General features: G+C 44.0%; 1 long non-coding RNA gene across 5 annotated transcripts in view; it reads right to left on the reverse strand.

Moving 5' to 3' along the window:
* Positions 1–23091, reverse strand: part of LOC111559754 — a 496575-nt gene that overhangs the window by 313776 nt on the left and 159708 nt on the right. For all 5 annotated transcript variants that reach the window (XR_006595058.1, XR_006595059.1, XR_006595060.1 and 2 more), the window contains exon 6: positions 9205–9354. This is a non-coding gene — a long non-coding RNA (uncharacterized LOC111559754). The remainder of the gene's footprint in view (positions 1–9204; positions 9355–23091) is intronic.

Here is a 23091-nt window from a genome sequence, read left to right on the forward strand (position 1 = left end):
TGATAACAAAAGCCATCCTGCTGTGTAACCAAAATACAACCTCACATCTGTTCGCTTATCCTTCATAGAGAACCGCGTGGGGTAACAGGAATAAAAATTTGTTGAGGGCTTTCTGTGTTCCGATGCTTACTGTCCCACCGGACGGCTCCGTAAGTAACATCGTGCCCATTTGACAGATAGAAAGTTCGAGAAGTAAAGCTCAAAACATTGACCAAGGTCATGTCACCACAGCTCATAGATCGCAGGGCTGGGATTTTTAATCTAGGAGAGTCGGACTGCAGAATTCTACACTCAGTGATTACTTCATGTGAAACTGCGGTGCCACTTAACCGATAAGCATCATCTGAGTAAAGCTGATAATGATTCCACTCAAAATCAGGCATGAAGACAGAGAACATATAAAAACTGATAGTCATCAGAGGGAAAAGTCCGCTGAACAGGGAAGAATTGTTAACAGAGTGCCAGCGAGTTTTCCATGTAAGATTCTACCATTGTCAACTTAATTTCTCGTATGGATGTCAAACGTGCGGGCACCCACAACAGAAGCTTGGAGGCATCTAATCTGTGGAAAGATAAAATGAGAGCCAGGAGTAATTGAATAAATACAAAAATGAGACTCTCTCTCCGTAACGGAAGAGACCCGGGCCCCATTGCAGTGAGGCTGACACAGGAATTGTAAGACCTCACAGATTGCCAGAAGTGAATGTGCTAAACCCTCCCCACATTCCCCATCTGCCTCTCACTCTGAGCCTGGTGTCAGACTGCCCGAGATCGACTCGAGTGACAACACTCACTCGCTGTAGGTACTGGAGAAGTTCCCTCAATCTTTTGTAAGCCTCTGTTTTCTCACTAAAATATGACCAGGGATAACGCCTCAAATTGTTGTGAAGATTGCATGAGAAACTCATGCAAAAGGCATGACTGGATGGTGGCACATAATAAGCACTCAATAAATATTCAGGAGTATCCTTCTGCCTCCACGAAAGCCTGGCACACAGTCACCTCTGGCCCCAAGCACTACCCAGATGCCTTGGTGCTTGGCCTTCCCTCACGGCCCAGAACAAAGACGAGAAACCCGTGTTCTGGGACCTGGCATTGAGCTCCCGACAGGGACTATCCCGTGAGCGCTACAACCATTCACAGGACTCTAAGCTCAGAGGACTCCCCTCTGTGGTTCCCAGCCTCCCTGGGATGGGACCTTAGAACGAAAATCCAAGAAGACAATCCAGCTGTGGGTAGACGAGTCCTCATGGTGCTTCGGGGAGTCTTGAGCAGAAAGAGAATGCTAAAAACCAGGAGAAGGTATATTCGGGTCAGAATTTGAGAGAATGATGGATGGCCCAGAGCATGGATTTTTTTTTTTCCTCCAGAGGCTCATAAAAATATCATCCACTGACCAGAGATCCTTTACAGAAACTATTCCTGGTCCTCATCACAAGTTAAATAAAGTGCTACCAGTATGCCAGGTTTACAGATTGGACTGATCTCCAGGTTCAACTATTCCACCACAGTGCCCGAGTTGGGAAGAGGTGCATTTGGGATATGAATTCGGACATCCTGGTCCAGACGCCTACAGTGCTTCTCCTTCCTCTTCTGTGTCTCTATAGATCTATCCGCAAACAGTGTGTGGGAGACACAGAGAGGCACCCCCCGCACCCCCCTTCAGGGTTAAGACTCGCTGCCGTCTGTCTATTCTTGAATTCAGGGGCTGCCACAGCCGGAAAATGCCCGCTGGCCCCAGGTCATGCCCTTGGAGCAGCTGGGACAGTGACAAAGTAACGTGGGGGCATGGAGGTCTGGCCATCTCTGCCCAATGTGGGACACCATGATGGACAGTGCTGGCCCCGGAGCTCCCCACAGGGTTGGCCAAGGCTCTACTGAGCCTGCACTTCAGCTTGACTTCTGCTTCTGCGCAGTCCTGCCTCTTCCCCTTCTTTTTAGAGGCATCAATACCAACAAACATCTTAAACCTCCCATTCAGCTTCCAAAGAACTCAACCTGCCCTATACACACAGTGAGGCCTTTTAAGCCACAGAAAGGTAGGCTCAAATAAGTAGGTTTTAGGGCAAAAGACTCAGTTGGAGCCCAGCTCATGCACTTCCTATCTCTGTGTTGGGCAAACCAGGTAAAACCTACTGAACTGACATAAAAACAAAGACTAGTATTACTTCACGGAAACAGTCAAGACACTGTGAATAAAAATCACAGCACATCCTATAATGATCGTCCCTGATCCTGAAAGGACCCCTCACTCCAACACAGATGAGTAAGAAAGATTCTTTTGTGGCATGGGAAAATGCCCCTTCGCCCCCCCCCCCGCCCCCCCCCCCCCCCCCGTGACTCCAGGCCCCTCTCTCTAGGACAGCAAGTGTCATTCTTTCCCAAAAGTTTCCAAAGTCAGCATCCCCAGTAGCGGCAGAAAGTAAGGAACATTGTTATTCTTGTAACACCAGAGCTGTAGCATGTAATTAAATCATTAAGAGGCAAATTAACTCCTCTAGCGATACTCTTCTAAGTATTTGTGGGCAAACCCATTAGCATTGTGCCAGTAAATCCTGAAATTTCTTTGCAGGCAGACTGAGTAAGCGCAGCATCAAAGGCAAGGGGTGGGCTGGGGAGTGTGGCCCACAGGTGGTTTGACCTCCCATGGAGATGGCGGGTTGGGGAGGGTGGGTAACGGATAGGACGGATAGGACGGATAGGATGGATAGGACGTTAATGGCATGTTGTGACTGTATTTCATAAACCCTTTGAAAATACAACTGCCGAATTTCCCCTGCTCAGGGCCAATGATACCTCTAGTCCTTCCCCAGGAAAACCATTGAAGATATTTTTCTCCTTAATTCTGCTGGATTCCTTCAGTTTGGATTCTTTGGTTTTCGGACGGGCACAGCTGGGGAGGAGGGCTACTGGGGAGTTAGAAAGGGCATCTTCCAGTGGTATACTTTGTAGCTATTTTATTTAGCCACGTTTTCAGAATAACGAATGTGAAGTTGGCTTCGATTCGGTAGCCAAATATATATTTACGCTATTGACTCAAATTCAAGCTGGCCAATCTGGTTGGCTGGCTGTGGCCTTCCATTCATCCAGGCTTGAGTATTTCAGTCAATATGTTGATCATTTATATGATGACCCTGTTTAAACCATTTAAGAAAATGTAAACAACATGGAAGTGTATTGAAGTCAACATAACTCATTATTGCCGCTTATACACTCATCAAAATCCCGAGGGGGGTGCCTGACCTGATTGGAGGTTTCCTCCAGAGTCATACAATAATTTTAGCTGTGAAAGGAAATTTTATGGCATGTAAGATTAGCCCACACTAATGCAAGGTCAAAAATAATAGAATCAATAGGCAAACTCAATACTGTTAACATTTTGAGAAAATTACTCCCAGAAAACAATGTCAACAACAGATTGAAATGGGTCTCCAAAGTCGTCCCATTGATTTCCTTTCACTTTGGTGGCAATCTCTTTCTTTAATGCAATATGGAATTTTCTTAGTCTTTTTTTTTTCAGCTCTGCTTTAAACATGGAATATTTCTGTTGTATTTTTTTATCGACTGATGTCAAGTATTACACGTGTCAAAAAAACTCGTGTGGTTGTTCATATTGAAGAGAACACAATATGGAGACTCCTTTCATCATGTAAAGCCTTTGGTGGGTCTTTAATTCAGGGCTCACGTGATAAATTTGGGAGTTATTTTCATTATAGCAAGGTGTCCAAGTGTAAAGGTCAACAGAGTCATTAATAAATTAGTAACTAAATAAAAACCTTATACTAGAAACACACGGCCTTGGAAATGGTTTTATATGAGACATGCCATGTTCATGGTCATTATCTTGATGTTAGAGGGGCAGATTGTGGTTGGACACACCCAGGTTCTTTAGTGTTATCAGTAAGTGGCCAAGCATTAGCAGTAATATAGCAACCCAAACCCACCCCAAATTCCTCTGCTCCAGACTTCCTACTTTAGTCAATGACTTCCTCACCCTCACTACCCCAATGACTGACTTATTCAATCCAAAGCCTTGGGAATTACCAATTTCTTTCTTTCCCATAGCCAATCCATGTGGCAACTGTAGCTCCAAATTATATCCAGAAACCACTCACTTCATGCCATCTCTGCTTATTCATGGCCATAGCCTCTTTCCTGTTCTCCCAGGTTCCATTTTCCATCCAACAGCCCATAGTGATAACTTTATTTATTTTTTTTGTTTATTTTGAGAGAGAGGGAGCATGAGTTAGGGAGGGGCAGAGAGAGAGAAGGAGAGAGAGAATCCCAAGCAGGTTCTGTGCTGTCAGTGCAGAGCCTGATGTGGGGCTCGAACCAACGAACCATGAGATCGTGATCTGAGCTGAAATCAAGAGTCATCTGCTTAACTGACTGAGCCACCCAGGCGCCACCATAACGATCACTTTAGACACAAACTAAATCCATGGACTCATCCTTGAAACTCTCTCAGGGGTGCCCACTGCACTTACAATAAAATCCAGACCTCCTTCCTGTGGCCTGCCAGGCCCTACATGGTCTAGTCCCTGCCCACCTCTCCCTCCTCACTCATCTTCAGCCTCTCCTGCCCTGACCTTCTAAGCGCCAGCCCCACGGGCCCGCTTTCATGACCTAAAACATGTCAACCATAATCACACGTCAAGGCCTTTGCCTGGGCTGTTCCTTCTTCCCGGCCCACCTACCTCCCAATTTTTCCATCGTGGCTCCTCCTCTTCAACCAAGACTCAGTTCTCCTGACACAGCCTCCTCTGCACATGTTGTCAAAGGATGCTCTTGGCCTCGCCCTCACCTTCCTAATTACTTTTATCACCTGCATCATTTCTACAAAGTTGACATTTACTACAATGACTGAAGTGTGTAAAAAAAGTGGCGGTGAAGCCGAGTATATAAATCATTTTGCCTAACATACAATGCTTCTGTTCTTAAATTTCATTACTACTGACAGCAGAAATCCCTTCATTTATCACTCAAGGGCATCATGCCTCTTTTTGTTCCATTTTCTTTTGAGTTATCTTCCAACCTTTCAAAGTTCTCTCTCGTTTCGGGGTTCTCGCCCGCTCTCCAAAACTCATTAGGGTACCATGGAAAGGTTATGTCCTCATAGCTCTGGGAAGGTGTGTCTGGCCCACCAGGCCCCCTTCCACATTGGCTCCTTGTGTTTATGGTCCTCAGGCATCACACTCGCCATCCTTACTGCAACTGCTGTGACATAGTGTGGCCCCCCTGCTCAGTGGGCCCTCTGGGCTGGTGTCTACCAAGATGCAGCTGACCCATGTACTCTTTGAAAGGGTTCTGTGTTGGCACCCGGTGTTAAAGACCATGGATCTCACCACTGCCTCTGGGCATAAAGTCCTAGCCCCCTAAACTTCCTTTTCCCAAACCCAGTCTTCTTCCAGGCCAAATGGTCCATACAACTCTTCCACATCCCCTTCGGTACTGTAGCTGATTGTCCCCCCCCCCCCACCCATGCTGGGGTTTCCCAGGCTGCCCAGTGGTATTCTCCTGCTATAAGCCAAGTCAGAGGTACCCTTGTGCCCAATACAGTGCTGCCCTGAAGGGCTTATGATTTCTCCAAACTTTGAACTAAAGAGTTGTCTAGACCCAAAGTTCTAGACAGCCTCAGACCCAGAACCAAGATGTCCCTCTCAGAATTCCTGCCTTCCTCTCTTCCTGTCACATTTCTGGGCTCCTCCTTCTGGCCCCCAAGGGCTTTTTCCATCCTATGGGATCAGAAATTCCTCTGAATTCCTAGCCTCACCTTTGCCACTCAAAGTTGCACTTTGTGGTCTGCCCACCAAGCCTAGGCTCCCGAGAGGTAAAAGCCCAGTTTGGGAAATATCAAGAGTAACAGTGATTTCCTGTCAATGCCTGGCTTTTAAGACTATGGCCTTACTAAATATCTATTTTGAAATTCAAAGCTAAGAATTGTAATTAAGATAATTATTCAATAAGTGTTGTCTGAGTATATATATATTTTTTTTATTTTGAGGCCATCTCAAAAGTGCAGAGAAGATGGGGCGCCTGGGTGGCTTAGTTGCTTAAGCGTCCAACTTCGCCTCAGGTCATGATCTCACGGTTCGTGGGTTCGAGCCCCATGTCAAGCTCTGTGCTGACAGCTCAGAGCCTACAGCCTGCTTCAGATTCTGTGTCTCTCTCTCTGCTCCTCCCCCACTCATGCTCTGTTTCTCTCCATCTTAAAAATAAAAATTAACATTAAAAAAAATTTTTTTAAAGAATTATAAAAAAAAAAAGCACAGAGAAGTTGCAAGTAATAAAAAAGAATCATTACCCCCTGATCTCTAAGAGGAAATTGCTGACCTACTGCCCTAAACCCTTCAGTGTATATCTCCTACAAGGATATTCTCTGACATGACCACAATCGACCATCAAAATCAGGAAACTAACATGATATATTCCTACCACCTAATTCTCAGACCCCATTCATGTGTCCCCAACTGTCCTAACAATGCCTTTTGTAGTAAAAGGATCAAGTTCAGAATCACCTGTTGCGTTTGGTTCTTATGCTTCTATTCTCCTCGGTCTGGAAAGTCGCTCTGGTCTTTCCTTGACTTTCATAACCTTGACACTGGCAGTATATAAGGCAGTAATTTTATAGACTTCCTGTGGCCCTTCTGCTGCTATCCACTTCTCTTGTGTGTAAGATGCTATATAGCGTGATCTGAAGCTAGAGGTAAGAAGACAGTCTCTAACACTTCTGGGATCACATTCTATCTCCAGCACTCCTGACTGTATGGTCACGTGCAATTTACATAAAACCCTGTGCCTCGGTTTCCTTGCCAGTAGAATGAAATTAACCACCATGCTTATTTCCTGTGGCTGTTGAGAGCAGTTGGCCTGTTGAGTCAAGAATGGATAGCATACAGACTGGCTCAGAAGCTGCTCGAGTTGTCCAGGTAAGACCACGTGGGCAGAGAAATGATTGTACACAAAATCTATCTGGAGGGGTAGTCTGCAGGAATGGCTTCTAAATTTTTTTTTAATTTTTTAAATATTTACTTATATTAGAGAGAGTATGTGGGCATGAGCAAGGGAGGGGCACAGAGAGAGGGAGACACAGAATCTAAAGCAGCTCCAGGCTCTGAGCTGTTAGCACAGAGCCTAACGTGGGGCTCCAACTCACGAACCGTGAGATCATGACCTGAACCCAAACCGGATGCTCAACTGACAGAACCACCCAGGCGCCCTGGACTGACTTCTAAGTAGGATAGAGGGAATAAGGGTAAGAGACAACTCAAGGATGAATTCTTAGATGTATGCAAATTATTTCACATGAGAAGCAAAATAGCACTTTAGCTATGGAGAGCTGATATTCTTAGAATCTCCGTTAATAACACGACACATCGTCGGTAACAAGGACTGAAGACGCACAATAGAATTTAACCGCTGGTACCACAATCTCACAATAGGAAATTACAATGCCTCAAATTTAATGGGTTTCATTTTTCAAAGGGAATATTTTGCTTTTACAATCTCTCACCGCCAAGGATGCTCTCCGATTAGAACCAACCAGAGGCTCCTTTTATCTGGAAACAAGGCTCTTGGCTATTTACACAGACTGGTTAGCTTTGTCCAACTGAAACAAAGACCCCTGGCATTCCTCTTTCTTCTTTATGGTCTAATCCCTTTGATTACTTTAGAAAGGGCTGCGAATTTCTTTTCATCTTAGCAAGACAGTGATGGTACGGTGAGAAAACACATGAAAGATCCGAGTTCTAGTCCACCAACCCCAGAAATTGCGTGGGTCACCCGAAATCTGATCCCCAGCCTCCTCCATGGACTTAATATTGCATCCTGCATATATTTATTAAGCATGCACTAATTATCAGGCTCAGTTATATATTGAGGATACAGGAGTGCAAATAAGCATCCTGGTCCCTGACCTCACAGACCTCATAGGAGATAAACGTCCCCTCCCCATCCACAAACAAAACAGATGACCTTGAGATAAATGTTTTATAAAATTACATTTACAGGAAAATGTAAATATTATTAACATTTGTGTAAGTTCTCTATCTGTAGTCTCTTAAATGTTTCCACGAAATTTCCAACATTATCAATTACAACTCAAATGCTTTTCTTATGTATTCTGAAGAAACGGTCATGTAGGGTTGTCCAGGTCTATAATCCTCTCTCTTAGGGCCAATATATCTCAAATTCAGGTATTACTGAATCTCAGGTGATTTGGTGGAGATTTATTAAGTTAACAGTCCCAGATGGGACTGGGACAGATCACTGTAATCAAACCCAATATTTCTGCAGTAAAACATATGAGTATTCCCATCCAGCAGGATGATTTTCTAAAGAAATATATAAATATATATGTATGTCTATACACATATCTATACATAGGTAATATATACATATATGATATTTATAAATAAATATACATATATAAAAATATATAGATATTATATATGTGTATAGATATAGAAATAGACATAGAGAGAGAGAGAGAGAGAGAGAGAGATAGAGATAGAGATAGAGACAGATGAGGCTAGTTCATGTGGTTGTTTTGGATTTCAAAATTGCATTCAAGGAATTGTGATCATAGAGCACATTCTGTCTGAAATAAGTAGGACATGCATTGGGCCTTAAAACCCAAATTTATCAAAGACATTCATTACAACTGCATTTGCTACAATGGTATTTGACCCATAGATAACCTAGCTTTATAAATACATTTAAAGCACCTCCAGGTCCATTAATATTTCATTGATCCATAAACTACTTCCAAGTACTTATATTTATCAGCCTCATAGAAAGCTATATCTGACGTAGAAACTACACACACACACGTGCACACACACACACACACACACACATACACACAGGGACAACCTCAGACTCTGCTGCTATTTTCACATGATCTTCTCCCTGAGTATCTCTTTGCCTTTTTACAAGGATGTCAATCATATGGGATTAAAGATTCACCCTACTCCAGTATGACCACATCCTAACTAATTGTATATGGAACAATGTTATGCTCAAATAAGGTCATATTTTAGAGATTCTAGGTGTTAGGATTTCAACATATCCTTTCTGGGGACACAATTCAATCCACGACAACTGGTATAGTCATAATTAAACATATGGGTCTTTGAAGACAGAACGAGTGAAATTCGATCATATTGGTTTAGATAAAAGAGGAGAACGGATAGGTTTACATACCTGGGCATAGAAGAGTAAATGTAGCTTCAAAAATAGCTGGATCCAGGAGCCAAAGGCCGTCCCACAGGTTTCATCGCTATAGGTCTCTAAGATCTCATTTCCATTGTGTTTGGCTTCATTTTTTGATGAGTTTTCTCTGCGTGGTAGCCCCTAGAAATTATAGAATTGCATTACCTAGAAATTCTATTAAGTGCAAGTATAGCAGATCAGGACTCGTCTTCCTCTGGTTCCTGCCAAGTGTAAGACTGAATATTAATGTAATACTTTGGGTCAGATGACCACCTGAACCTGTTGCTGTGCTAATTTGCTCAGCCTAGACACATGCCCACCCCTGGAGTTGGACACAGAAGCGGGGTCAGCGCTGTCTACAACTCAGTGTGAGAATGCAGAAAAAGAATGATAGCACAGAAACTCAGAACCAGCAGTGTTGGGATAGAAAACACAGTGGATATTTAATACAGATAAGGTTCCCTTCTTTTTTATGGCTGAGTAATATTCCATTGTATAAATACACATCTTTATCCATTCATTTATTGATGAACGTTTTTGTTACTTCCATATCTATTCTAAATAATGCTGCTATAAACATAGAGGTACATGTACCTTTTGGAATTAGTACTTTCATTTTCTTTGGGTAAATACCCAGGAATGGAATTATGGAATCATATGATAATTCCATTTTTAACTTTTTGAGGAACCTCCATACCGTCTTCCCCAGTGGCTACCCCCGCTTGCATTCCCACCAACAGTGCACGAGGGTTCCTTTTTTTTCCACGTCCTCGCCAACACTCATTGTTTCTTGTGGTTTTCATTTTAGCCATTCTGACAGGTGGGAGGCTTGTTGTTTTGATTTGCATTTCTCCAACGAGTGATGTTGAGCATCTTCTTTATGTGTGTGTTGGCCATCTGGATGTCTTCTTCGGAAAAAGGTCTATCCGTGTTCTCTGCCCACTTTTTAACTGGATTACGTGTTTTTTTTGAGTTTGTATAAGTTGAGTTGTATAAGTTCTTTATATATTTTGGACATTAACCTCTGATTGAGTACATCATGTGCAAATATCTTCTCCCATTTAGTGGATTGTCTCTTCGTTTTGTTGACAGTTTCCTTTGCTGGGCAGAAGAGTTTCACTTTGTTGCAGTTCCGATCCCTCCTTTCTTGTGATCTAAGTGTCGTGCATGGTCCCCAAGCACATCTCTCTTTTCTCATCAGCAAAAGTTTTTTCTCTTCTCTTTTTGCAAAAGTATGATCATACCGTCGGTGGACAAAAAATTATTAGGTCAAGCTACCTGGCTGCTACTATTCTAATGACAATGTTTAAATGCCCACATTTCACCCAGGGCCCCAGCAACAGCCTCAGAAAGGATGTGGTTTCCAAGGAAGAAGGGTATGCTCAAAAAATTCCAACCATTCGTCTTCTGCCATTCTAATGTCACTTGACGAAAGATGCTGCTCAAAGAATATGTCGATAGCAGCTGGGTTCACCAGCTTTTGCCAACATATTGTGGAAGAGTTTGTGATTTTAATCAAAATTTGTCATCCACCCAGAACTTAAGAAACGAATTTTCATCAAAGGGAAATTTAAGCTTCTGAAAGTTACCTAGCCCCAGAGCCACGAGGGTGAACTCTAGGTCCAAACAGAAAATAAAAATCAATCGTGACAATTATTTTGCCAAATGATCTTAAACTGTCGTGCATGGAGAAGGCTTCCATAAATGTCAGCCGCCACACCAACAGGCGGCGCTGTCCCCATACTGGCCTTTTTCTTGTTAAAAATGCACGTCAATATGCAAAATGGAAGCGTCCCGGATCAATGCCAAGCACACTCTCCATTTCTAGAGGCTCCCAAAATAATCTGCAGAAAGTGGAATTCAAGGGAAAATTTTGTTTTGCTGGAGGCATGTACAAAGAACCTTTAAGAACCGTCTTATCTGAGGATTTGTGCTTACTCTTATTTCAATGGATTCAGACCTGAACTTCCTTCAAAATAAGACGCAGGTGAGTGGGACAGCAAAACATTCTGCAATATCTCAATCACACAGAGGTCACTTCTCTGCCAACTTCCATCACCTAGAGTAAAACCCCAGAAAAACCCAACAAAATGCAAAAGAAAGGGTCTTCAGCGTAGCCCAAAGAGATGTTGCCAAATCCAACCATTTTGCTAATGAGAGAGCAACACTCAGAATCTATGGACTCTTATGCAACTATTCGTAAAAATCTAACCGTCTCTGTGTATCAGTCAAGAGCCCATCAGAAATGAGACGGCATTCTCCAATTAGGATAATTCACGGAGAACTTAGTAAAGGCAACGTTTACAAAGGAGCTTGGTGTAGGGAAGTTGAAGGAGGTGTTCCCACCCCTAGGCCTGGACTAGGGAAGGAGACGTTTCCAGAATCAGGAAGAAGTTGTATGGAAAAGGCTACCTTGAAAGGAACAGTGGCCATCGAGGAAGCAACCAGCTGAGACAACCCCACAGGAAGGCCCCTAGGAAATCAATATGGCGGCCGTACTCTCTTCCTTCCTGTCTCCTGTCAGGCTTGCCCAACTGAAAGCTGGAGAGGAAAGAAACCCGTTGATGCCGCCCCTAAAGGTCGGGAGTGGAGAGCAGACCTACAGGAGCAAACTGATATCTAGCACGCTTGATGAATAACTGTGGGTTTCTCAGTCCATGGCAACGTGGGGAAAGCAGAAGTGGCTACATTAGATACAGCACGTGGTTATACCCGGAGGAATACAACAGTGAAGGGAAAACAACACGTACAGCAGGCCCCAAGACATTCCAATATGTGGATGGCTCATTCCAAGAGTACAAGTTGTCTCCCCAAAGGAATTCAAGTCAAAATCATTACCAATGGGAAAATTTAGGGGAGGCGCCCAGTTCTCCAGGGCGTCATCACCATAGTATAGATGCCTCAATAATTTAATAACAAGTAGCCCAGGAAAGTTTATGAAGAATTCCATGAACTCATCTTAGGCAAGCAGAGATCTGCTCGGGACATGTTGTAAGGTTTCTGCCCAAAGTGGTTGAAATTGCTTTGCTAATTCATGAGAGGCACAATCATAACTGACATTTTACTGAGTTCTTACTACGCACTGGGAACTTCACATGCAAACGCCATTTCGGCCCCACACTAGCCTCAGGAGCTAATGTGATCATTCCCTTCACATTCCCCACAGGGCAGTTGAGTAAGTAATTGTCCAAGATCCCAAAGCCAGGGAGAGATGGTGCCAGTTTGAAACCCAGGCACTCTGGCCCCAGAGCCTGAGATTCTAACCAAACTCAGAACATCCCCCCCACACTAGCCCACACTTCCAGCATCTGCTATCTCTACAGCACAATGCAAAGGAGATGATTTAAAAAGAGAGAGAGACAGAAGAGAAGAGGAGAAGGAAGGAGGGAGGGAGGGAGGGAGGGAGGGAGGGAGGAAAGGAAGGAAGGAAGGAAGGAAGGAAGGAAGGAAGGAAGGAAGGAGTGAAGGAAGGAAGGAAGAAAGGAGGGAGGACGGGAGGGAGGGAGGGAGAGAAGGATGGAAAGAGGGAAGGAAAGAGGGGAGGGAGAAGTGAGGGAGGGAGGGAAGGAAGGAAGGAGGAAAGGAAGGAAGGAAGGAAGGAAGGAGGAAGGAAGGGAGGAAGGAAAGAGGGAAGGAAAGAGGGGAGGGAGAAGTGAGGGAAGGAGGGAGGGAGGGGGAGGGAGGGAGGGAGGGAGGGAGGAAGGAAGGAAGGAAGGAAGGAAGGAAGGAAGGAAGGAAGGAAGGAAGGAAGACGGGTAGTAATTCAGCGAGTCTGCAGTATAGAAAAGGAACACCTGAAATATTGATTTTATATTGTTGGGTGACACCTTACCAACATTTTAGCAGCTTACAACCCCACCCAGTTAGCAGCCATCGGTTCTGTAGGCCAGAAGTACGGACACGGCATGGCTGGCATTTCTGCTCAGGAACGTAAGAAGCTGAAACCCAGGGGTCAGCTGAGTGGCACTCGTACCTGGAGGCTCTGGGGAAGGATCTATTTCCTAGCTCATTCAGGTTGTTGACATATTTCAGTTCCTTAAGATTGGAGGATCTCTCGGGGCGCCCGGGGGGCTCGGTCGGTTGAGCGTCCGACTTCGGCTCAGGTCATGATCTTGTGGTTCGTGAGTTCGAGCCCCGTGTCGGGCTCTGGGCTGACAGCTCAGAGCCTGGAGCCTGCTTTGGATTCTGTGTCTCCCCCTCTCTCTCTGCCCCTCCCCATGCTCATGCTGTCTCTCTCTCTCTCAAAAATAAATTTAAAAAAACGTTAAAAAAAAATAAAAAAAAGATCGGAGGATCGCAAGTCCCCGTTTCTTCCTGGCTGTTGGCAGGGACCGCTCCCAGCTCATCAAGGCCTCCCACACTCCCTGCCCTGTGGCTCTTTCCATCTTCATGGCTGTCATCGGAGACACTCCCTCATGTGGAATTGTTTCATTCTTGGAATCTCTCCCTTCAGTCTTTTTCAAGGACTCGCCTGATTAGATCAGGCCCACCCAGGACAATCTCCCTATCATAAGGTCAACTGACTACGCATCTTTCGTTTACACTGGCAAAATCCTTTTTTCCACCGCCGCCTTGATCTTTCACCGTATTCATAGATTCCTCCCACACTCAAGGGACAGGGATTCCCCAGGGCAAGCATCACTGAGAGCCCTATTAGCCTTCTGCCTGTCATCCCTGGCATCAGCCTAGAGCGATCTCAAAGCTGGAGCTGGCTCCCCCCACTTCTAATACTGCACACGGAGACAACGTTAGCTCTGCAACCCTGGACTACACCTGTCTTCCGTAAACCCAGCCCCGCTTTTGTCGAGGTGGTACTTTCTCTGAACCTCAGAGAAGTTTCTTCTGCTGATGTCAGAAACCCAACAGCGGTGTACCTCCTAGGCTGGCGGTGCAGAGCGAGAAGTAAATCCACGTGACTACCTAGCCCAGCACCTGGCAAGGAGCAGGCCCTGCGTTCCTCTCAGCTATCAGAATTAGCACTAGCGTTGCCGTTAAGATCTTCATCGCTATTCAGTTTTGAATGATTTCACCAGAATTGAGAGGGGGCCCGGGGTTGAGTTCATAGCACAGCTGAGGAATCTCCGTCGTGGCTGGTGTGTTTTCACATGGATCCTGGGAACAATAAGCCTGGTCACTGATGCATCAACTCAGGAATAAAAGCAAGTGGCCCCTGGCAAGAAAGGAACAAGAATATCTCACATTCCAGCTCCATTTACAAGACGGCTTATCGCCCTTTGCAGATTCCTCAGACAACAAGAGCACAAAGGCTTCCAGGGAGGAAAGCCTGAGATATTCTAATATCTGGACAAAAACGTTTGTAAGATTCTTCAGAGCACATAGTCTCCGCCCAACGCAGACCAGCAACTGAAACCTGCCCCTCCCCACCCCTCCACCCCCCTCCCCGCCATCCATTTACTAGCAAAAGCTTCTCTTTAGTTTAAACAGCATTGACTGTCAGGCTACTTCCTTCTAGACACAACTTATTCCAGCTCCTTCTGCATCTTTGCTCAAGGGAAGGCGCTAAAGGCGATAAGGCGTGGGGCTGTTCGTTACTGGGGACTGTGTCCTTTGTGGAAGCATCGCCCTCTTTAACGGGTGAGGGGCAAGGAAGCATCTTCTGATTGTGTCTGGAGCACTGGCCTCCAAAATGGAAAACAGGCAGAAAAAAAAAAAGACAACATTAGACTTTCTATTCATACTTGTTGTCATACTAAAAAAAAACAACAACAACAACAAATTGTGCTTTGTTGTATTTTAATAAAACAGCTTGACACTTGCCTCACTCGGTCTGTGTCGGTTGCATAGGAGGTTACAGGAATCCTGGAAGAAAACAGGGGGGTTGGGGGCGAAGGGACAGTGGAGTTCTGATTGTCTCTAGGCTATAGCTTCTCGAGGCTTCTTGCAATGGACGTGTGCCCAGTAATGTGAATTCGCATATGGCATTGTCTACTCTTCACTACAGCACCTCTCACAGAAAGTACCAGTGGCTTTAAAATTCCTGCCAAGAAACCTGAATTGAAGAAAGTTCCAACAATGCAAGCATCTGCATACAACCAGGAAGGGGCTAAGCTGTGGCTTCTATCCCCAGGATGAAATTTTCTGTTACCGTGTTGGCAGGAAACAGAACAAAACAAAAACGAAAACAAAAACAAACAACAGTGATGTTGAGCTCAGATCTGTCGAGAAATCGAAGCAAAACCCCATAAAGTTATCAAGAAGGCTATTTAAAATATAGATTCACATTTGAGGCACCTGAGTGACTCATTCAGTTAAGCGTCCGACTCTTGGTTTCAGCTCAGGTCATGATCTCATGGGTCCTTGGTTCGATCCCAGCCTCAGGCTCCATGCTGCTGCTGCGGAGCCTGCTTGGGATTCTTTGTCTCTCTCCCTCTCTCTCTGCCCCTCCCCTGCTTTCTCTCTCTAAAATAAATAAACATAAAATAAAATAAAATAAAATAAAATAAAATAAAATAAAATAAAATAAAATAAAATAAAATAAAATAAAATAAAATAGAATACTAGATTTACTTTTAGATCCATGGTCCAATATTTTCTGTACTAGAATATAGGCTCCAGAAGGGTCAGGACATCATTTCTTCCAACACTCCTCCATATTCTGAGCCTGACACATAGTAGGTGTTCTATAAATATCTATTCTTCAATGACTGAATCTCTAGTGATGAGTGGGGCAGATTATATTTTCCAACAATATCCCTGACAACATCTCCCACCCACATGCCGGTCCACAATACGGTGCCACGATTTGCTCGTTAACAGGCATGGTCTAATTCTCCACTTCTTGAATGTGGGCAGGCTTAGCACCACTTTGATGGACAGTTTATGGAGGAAGAAATGCTGTGTGACTTTGGAGACTAAGTCAAGCAAAGCCAGGCAGCTTCCCCATTGGGTTCTCTTGGGATGCCTGTTCTAAGAAGCAAGCTGTCACGTAAGAAATCCAGCTACACTGAGACCATCATAGTGGAGAGACCATATGACTGTGCTCTGCTCAATGGCCCCATCCGAGCCCCAGGGCCCCTGTGGATGTCCATATGACCGCCTCCTCAGCCAGCAATGGACTGCACCACATGGCGGGCTCCAAACGAGGACCACTGAGTTCAGCCCTTTCCTAATTCCTGCCCCGGAAATCGTGACAAAATAAAACTGTTGGTTTAAACCACTAAATGTGGGGATAGTTGGGTACACAGCAGTAGGTGTCCAGAACAATGGACTTCATCCCAAGTACATGTTAGGTCTTGGTGTTTTTAAATAGTGGTATAAAACCATCACAAGGGGCACCTGGGTGTCTCCATCGGTTGGGCATCCAACTTTGGCTCAGGTCGTGATCTCGTGGTTCGAGGGTTTGAGCCCAGCATCGGGCTTGATTCTGTCAGTGTGGAGCCCGCTTAGGATTCTCGGCCCCTCCCCAGCTCACCCTCTCTGTGTTTCTCAAAATTAAATAAACATTAAAAAAAATCACAAGTCATCCAACATGTAAAACTAAGCATGTAGTTCATTGCTTTTCTTTAGTGAGAACAAAGAGGTCCCTGACCTATTAATGAATAATTCGATTATAGATCATTTCAGTTTTAACTTATTTAAAACTCTAACTTTTTATATATGCTTTACAGTAGATAATAAGATATCAGTACCTTAGTGCAAATATATAATTTGTAAATAAATATACAAAATATTGGTGGTGCATGCTCAAAGTATATTAAAATTGGGGTACGTGATCAACTTACCAGCCACTGAGAAATTAACAAAACAAATTAAACCTAGCGCAACTCTCTGCATAAAATTTCAGAATCTTCCTGGACTTCTCTCACCCTGGCCTAAGCCTTGCTTTAAGAAATCCCATCTTACCAAAAACAATACGATACCTAGGAATAATCCTAACCAAAGAGGTAAAAGATCTTTACTCTGAAAACCACAGAACACATATGGAAAAGATCCAAGAGGACACAAAGAAATGGAAACATATTCCATGTTCCTGGATGGGAAGAACAAACTTTGCTAAAATGTCGATACTACCCAAAGCAATCTATACAGTTAATGCAACCCCTATAAAAATACCACCAGAATTTTTCACAGAGCTAAAACAAACAATCCTAAAATTTGTTTGGAAGCACAAAAGACCTCGGATAGACAAAGCAACCCAGAAAGCAAAGTTGGAGGCATCACAATTCTGGATTTCAAGCTATGTTACAAGGATGTAATCATCAAGACAGTATGGTGTCAGCACGAAAACAGACACATAGATCAATTGAACAAAATTGGAAACCCAGAAATGGACCCACAACTATATAGTCAAGTAATCTTTGACAAAGCAGGAAAGAATAGCCAATGGAAAAAAGGCAGTTCCTTCAACAAATGGTGTTGAGAAGACTGGATGGTAACATGCAAAAGAATAAAATAGGACCAGTTTCTTACACCATACACAAAACCAAATTCAAAATGGATGAAAGACCTAAATGTGAGACGGGAAACCATCAAAATCCTGGAGGAGAACACAGGCAGCAACCTCTTTGACATCAGCTGTAGCAACTTCCCACTAGACACGTCGCTGGAGGGAAGGGAAACAAAAGCAAAAATGAACTACTGAGACCTCATAAAGATAAAAAGCTTCTGCACAGCGAAAGAAACATTCAACAAAACTAAAAGGCAGCCTATGCTATAGGAGAGGATATTTGTAAATGATATATCCAAAATCTACAAAGAATTTATCAATCTCAACACCCCTCCCCCAAAAAACAAATCATCCGGCAAAGAAATGGGCAGAAGACATGAATAGACACTTTTCCAAAGAAAACATCCAGATGGCTAACAGACACAGGTGGAGATGCTCAACATCATTCATCACCAGGGAAAGACAAATCAAAACCACAATGAGATACCACCTCACACCTGTCAGAATGGCTCACATTCACAAGACACAAGACAACAGGTTTTGGCGAGGATGCAGAGAAAGAGGAACTCTCTTGCACTGTTGGTGGGAATACATACTGGAGCAGCCACTCTGGAAAACAGTGTGGAGTTTCCTCAAAACATTAAAAACAGAACTATCCTATGATCCAGCAATTGTACTACTAGGTATTTACCCAAAGGATATAAAAATACAGATTCAAAGGGGCAAGTGCACCCCGATGTTTATGGCAGCCCTTTCATCCGTAGCCAGACTATGGAAAGAGCCCAAATGTTCATCGACTGATGAAAAAGGAAGACTTGATGTGTGTGTGTGTGTGTGTGTGTGTACACACACACACACACACACACACACACACACACACAATGGAATATTACTCAGCCATCAGAAAGAATGAAATCTCGCCATTTGCAACGATGTGGACAAAGCTAGAGTATATTATGCTAAGTGAAATTACTCAGAGAAAGACAAATACCATATGATTTCATTCATCTATGGAATTTAAGAGACAAAACAGATGAACATATGGGAAGGGGAAAAAAGAGAGGTAAACAAACCATTAGAGACTCTTAACTATAGAGAACAAACTGAGGGTTGATGGAGGAAGGTGGGAGGGGGATGGGCTGGATGGGTGGCGGGGATAAAGGAGGGTGCTGGTTGTGGTGAGGACTGGGTGTTGTATGTAAGCGATGGATGACTGAATTCTACTCCTGAACCAATATTGCACTGTATGTAAACTAAATGGAATTTAAATAAAAGTTAAAAAAAAAGAAATGTCATCCTGAGTACTTAGAAAAGCAATGTGTGTTACAGTTGCCAGACTTCTCAGGTTCAAATCTCTGTTCTGTTCCTTACTAGCTCCGTGTGTTTGGGCAAATTACTCTACCCTTTCTGAGCCTGCTCCCTAATTTGTAAAAGAGGGGATTAGAAGACTAGCTACTTCATAGGATTGCTGTGAAAATCCGAGAAAATAATTTCCATGAAGAACCTACCTGGCATGGTATGTGGGTGTTGGAATCACCACGAGCCACACCTAATAAATATCAGCTGCCATTATCATTTGGGAAACCTCCAGAAAAACACAACAGGCAGGAAAACCACGTGAAATGGGACTGTGTATTAGACTCTAAGGGGTATTTCCAGAAAGACTCATATGGGGAAGGTGCTCAGTCCTATAAAGAAAAACAATAATTTCTCTGCAAAAGGTCTCTGAACATATTAGCTGTCCCAGGATTCAGTGCCCAACACCAAAGCAAAGGGGTGGCAGGGTAGAGAGAGAAGAGAAGGAAGGCTTATTCCGAGCTCAGGACACATTCAAAATGAAGTTCACGTTTTATATCTGGAGTTTGAGAAAATGATTCCTCAGACTCTGTTTGGATAGGAATCGTGAACCCATCACCAGGAACCCCGGGAATGCCTAAAAGGACCTGCATACACGGTTCTTTCCCTGCCTACCTTCGAACCTCTGCCCTCCACGGGCAACCTGCTGCCATCTCTTGACCGAGTAAATAATGTTGTGGGATCTTTTTTTGGAAGATATAATACCACAGTGGGTAGAGGAGTGGAATTTCTAAGAGAAAGGTTTTAATTGGGGGAAAAAAAGAATGTGTTTCATGAGTTTTCCCGTTAAAGACTGTTTGACTCCAGTGACTGGGGGAAACCATGGTGGCCACCAGTCACGTCACAGTGGCATCCTCTTCCTTCCAATAGGAGGAGGATTGGTTCAGATATTGCCAACCAGCAATGAAGAAGACACAATAATAATTTTTTTAAATATCTATTTATTTATTTTTGAGAGACAGAGGAGAGGGAGAGCAGAGGAGGGCCAGAGAGAGAGGCAGAGAGAGAAGCCCAAGCAATCTCTGTGTTGTCAGCACAGAGCCCAACTCGGGGCTCAGTCTCACAAACCGTGAGGTCATGACCTGAGGCGAAATCGAGAGTCGGATGCTTAACTGACTGTGTCACCCAGGTGCCCCAGGAGTCACAATAATAAAGCTTTGTTGTCACATCAATTCTACTGGGATGGACTGGGTGTCTGTCATTTGCAACTGCTTCTCCATAAGCATGGCAACTTTTCTCTAGAACTTTCTGTGAGACATGTGACCATCAGTAGTCTCACCGTAGCTCTTAAAGTGCCCTAAATCCTTCCCCTAGTTCCTAACCCACAGGAATGGGAAGTGCTTACCCCATTTTAACAAAGTTCTTAAATCACAGAAAAAGGTAAACACGTTGTTTTGCAAAAAGAAAAAAAAAACACCATAAATCAAGTGGGAAGATAACAATAGACAAGAATGCTTGCAACACGTTTGGCAATCCTTAATCCTTAAAATGCAAAGAGTTCCTACAAATAAATAAGTAAAAGGGCCAACAATACATCAGCTAAATAGACAATTACAGGACAGGAAATCTAAATGATCATAAAACCTCAACAAAAACAACAACAACAACAATTTTTAAATGAAATAACTAAATAAATAACAAAGACAACAACAACAACAAAAGACCTGTTTCACCCATTAAACTGACAGATGGTACCAAATGCAAAAACATCCTTGGCTGGCAGTGGTTTGGCAACAGACTGGTAAGAAAGTGAAGCCCGCAAACTTTCTGGAAAATAATCCTCCCTGTTTACTTAAGTTAAAATTACACATACTCTTTGACCCAGCGGTCCTACGTTTGAATAAGTCCAAAAGCAACAGCGTGCAAGAGAATGCAAACTGACGGGTATGTGTATACACACGTGCACACACACGCACGTGCTCCTATCTGGTTATCAAGCTACAGGAAAAGGAATAGAACACGCATTAGGCTGTTAAGATCAGTAATTTAATAGAGACAACATTGAAGGGGAATAGAGAAAAAAATCCTATGCACTACATTGCTGCGCTTATTATAATGCGTTGGTATTTGTTTTGTGATTTTTTTTTAACGAAGCAAAAAAGAGATATCATATAACTTCACTGCGTGATCTTAAAACAAGTCAGGCGTGAGTCACGCCCTTCCTTCTCATGGAGAAGAGTGTGCGGTCTTTAAAAGCCAGAGATCCACCTGGCGGATCCCCCTGACGGCTGGGGACAGGAGGGGGAAGTGTGACAGGGGAGGAGGCAAGAGGGAAGAAGGTTATGAAAACAGTAAAACTCTTGGAATTTTGTAGTTCAAAGCCATGCTAAGTAAACCAAATAGGCAAGAAAGGATGATGAGAACTCCTTCTCACATGAAATATCTTTTTATACCCCACAAATTAGAAATGTATGTGCAACTGGCCAAGTACATATTTTCCAGGACTTAAAAAAAAGAAAGTGCACAATTTAGGTAAAGGCCCGGAGCAGTTTTTAAGCACCTACTGCCAGTCAGTCACCCTCCAGCTGCTTTCAAATATTGATTTAATCTCCAAAACATACCAATGGTGACTCAATGCTCCCAGTGATTCACACCTTAGTTTGAAATACCATTAGGAGCCAATCCAGTTTCTGATGGAAACTTTTCCGGAACACAAGGGAGTTTTGCCTGAAGGAGATGTTTCACTTTGGAGAATTTGGGCGGAAAGTGTCACAAACCTAATTTAATCTCACTTAAGCAAACAGGAGCCTTCATTTTTTTTTTTTTTTTACATACCGTAGAAGTTTAAGTGACATATCATCTACCTTCAGGTAAGGCTAGATCCAGCAATTTCAAGATTTCATCAAGACTTTTTCTCTCTTGATTTCTCATCTCTGTTTCCATTAACGTTGGCTTTATTGTCTGGCTGACTTTCCCCTCGGAGTAACAAAGCACCAGGCTTCCATCTATGGATTTTGTGGTCCTGGTGAAAAGGTGGCTTTTGGCTCCCAAAAGACCTCATTAAAGTGCCTGGCATCACTATCATTGGCCACCCTGGGATCACTTGTCACACCCGGAGCAGAAAGAGGACTCACACCTCTCCGGACTTTAGGGACTGAGATGAGGGACAGCAGAGTCCCCAGAAGGAAATCTGAGGACTGGACTTGGGGCAAGCAGTATAACAGATGTCTATCTCAGGGGAGACAGAGAAGGAGTGATTTAAGCCACGGAGCTCTCCAAACTCTCAGGTGTCATCCTGGAGCACACAGCCTGCCATGTGGAGAATATTAAAATGAATGAGAAATCAAGAAACGCCAGGAAGCCGGGAGGTCACATCAGGATAGTGGAAACATCTGACTCGCTGCTTCAGAATGACCGGTGATACTTACACGCTTTAGCAGTCGAGAGCCCTGGGATCCGAACTCAGTTCAAAAGCACACCCCACTGCATCTGCCCACAAACCTGTGGGCTGTGTGCCTGTGTGGAACACTTTAACTTCTCTGCACTTTCATTTCCTCATCAGGATTATGGAGCTGATTACAGTACCCACCACCCGAACTTCTGGCCAGCATTAAATGAGAATACGTTGGGGCGCCTGGGTGGCTCAGTCGGTTGAGCGTCCGACTTCGGCTCAGGTCACGATCTCGCGGTTCGTGAGTTCGAGCCCCGCGTCGGGCTCTGGGCTGATGGCTCGGAGCCTGGAGCCTGCTTCCGATTCTGTGTCTCCCTCTCTCTCTCTGCCCCTCCCCCGTTCATGCTCTGTCTCTCTCTGTCCCAAAAATAAATAAACGTTAAAAAAATAAAATAAATAAATGAGAATACGTTTTCTTCAACTGGTGCATCATGGAGCAGTTCGGGAGGGGTGGGGGGCATGGAATCCGACTGCCTGAGAGGAGTCTCCATGCTCCTGCTCACCGGCTAAGTGAACCTGGGCCATTTATTTCACTGCTCTGAAATATGTCCTTGTGAGAAAGAAGCAAAATTAATAATTTACTTGTCGCCTGTATTTTTTGGGGGTGTGGGACTGACCACACAGGTGTTGAGCGCAGTTCTTGGCAACACTAAACACTCAACAGGCAACAGATGTTGGTCTTATGGGGCTCACTCCCATGGGTGAGCCCTTGTTGGTCTCACTC

Source organism: Felis catus, chromosome A3 (assembly GCF_018350175.1).
Source record: "Felis catus isolate Fca126 chromosome A3, F.catus_Fca126_mat1.0, whole genome shotgun sequence".
Taxonomy (NCBI): Eukaryota; Metazoa; Chordata; class Mammalia; order Carnivora; family Felidae; genus Felis; species Felis catus.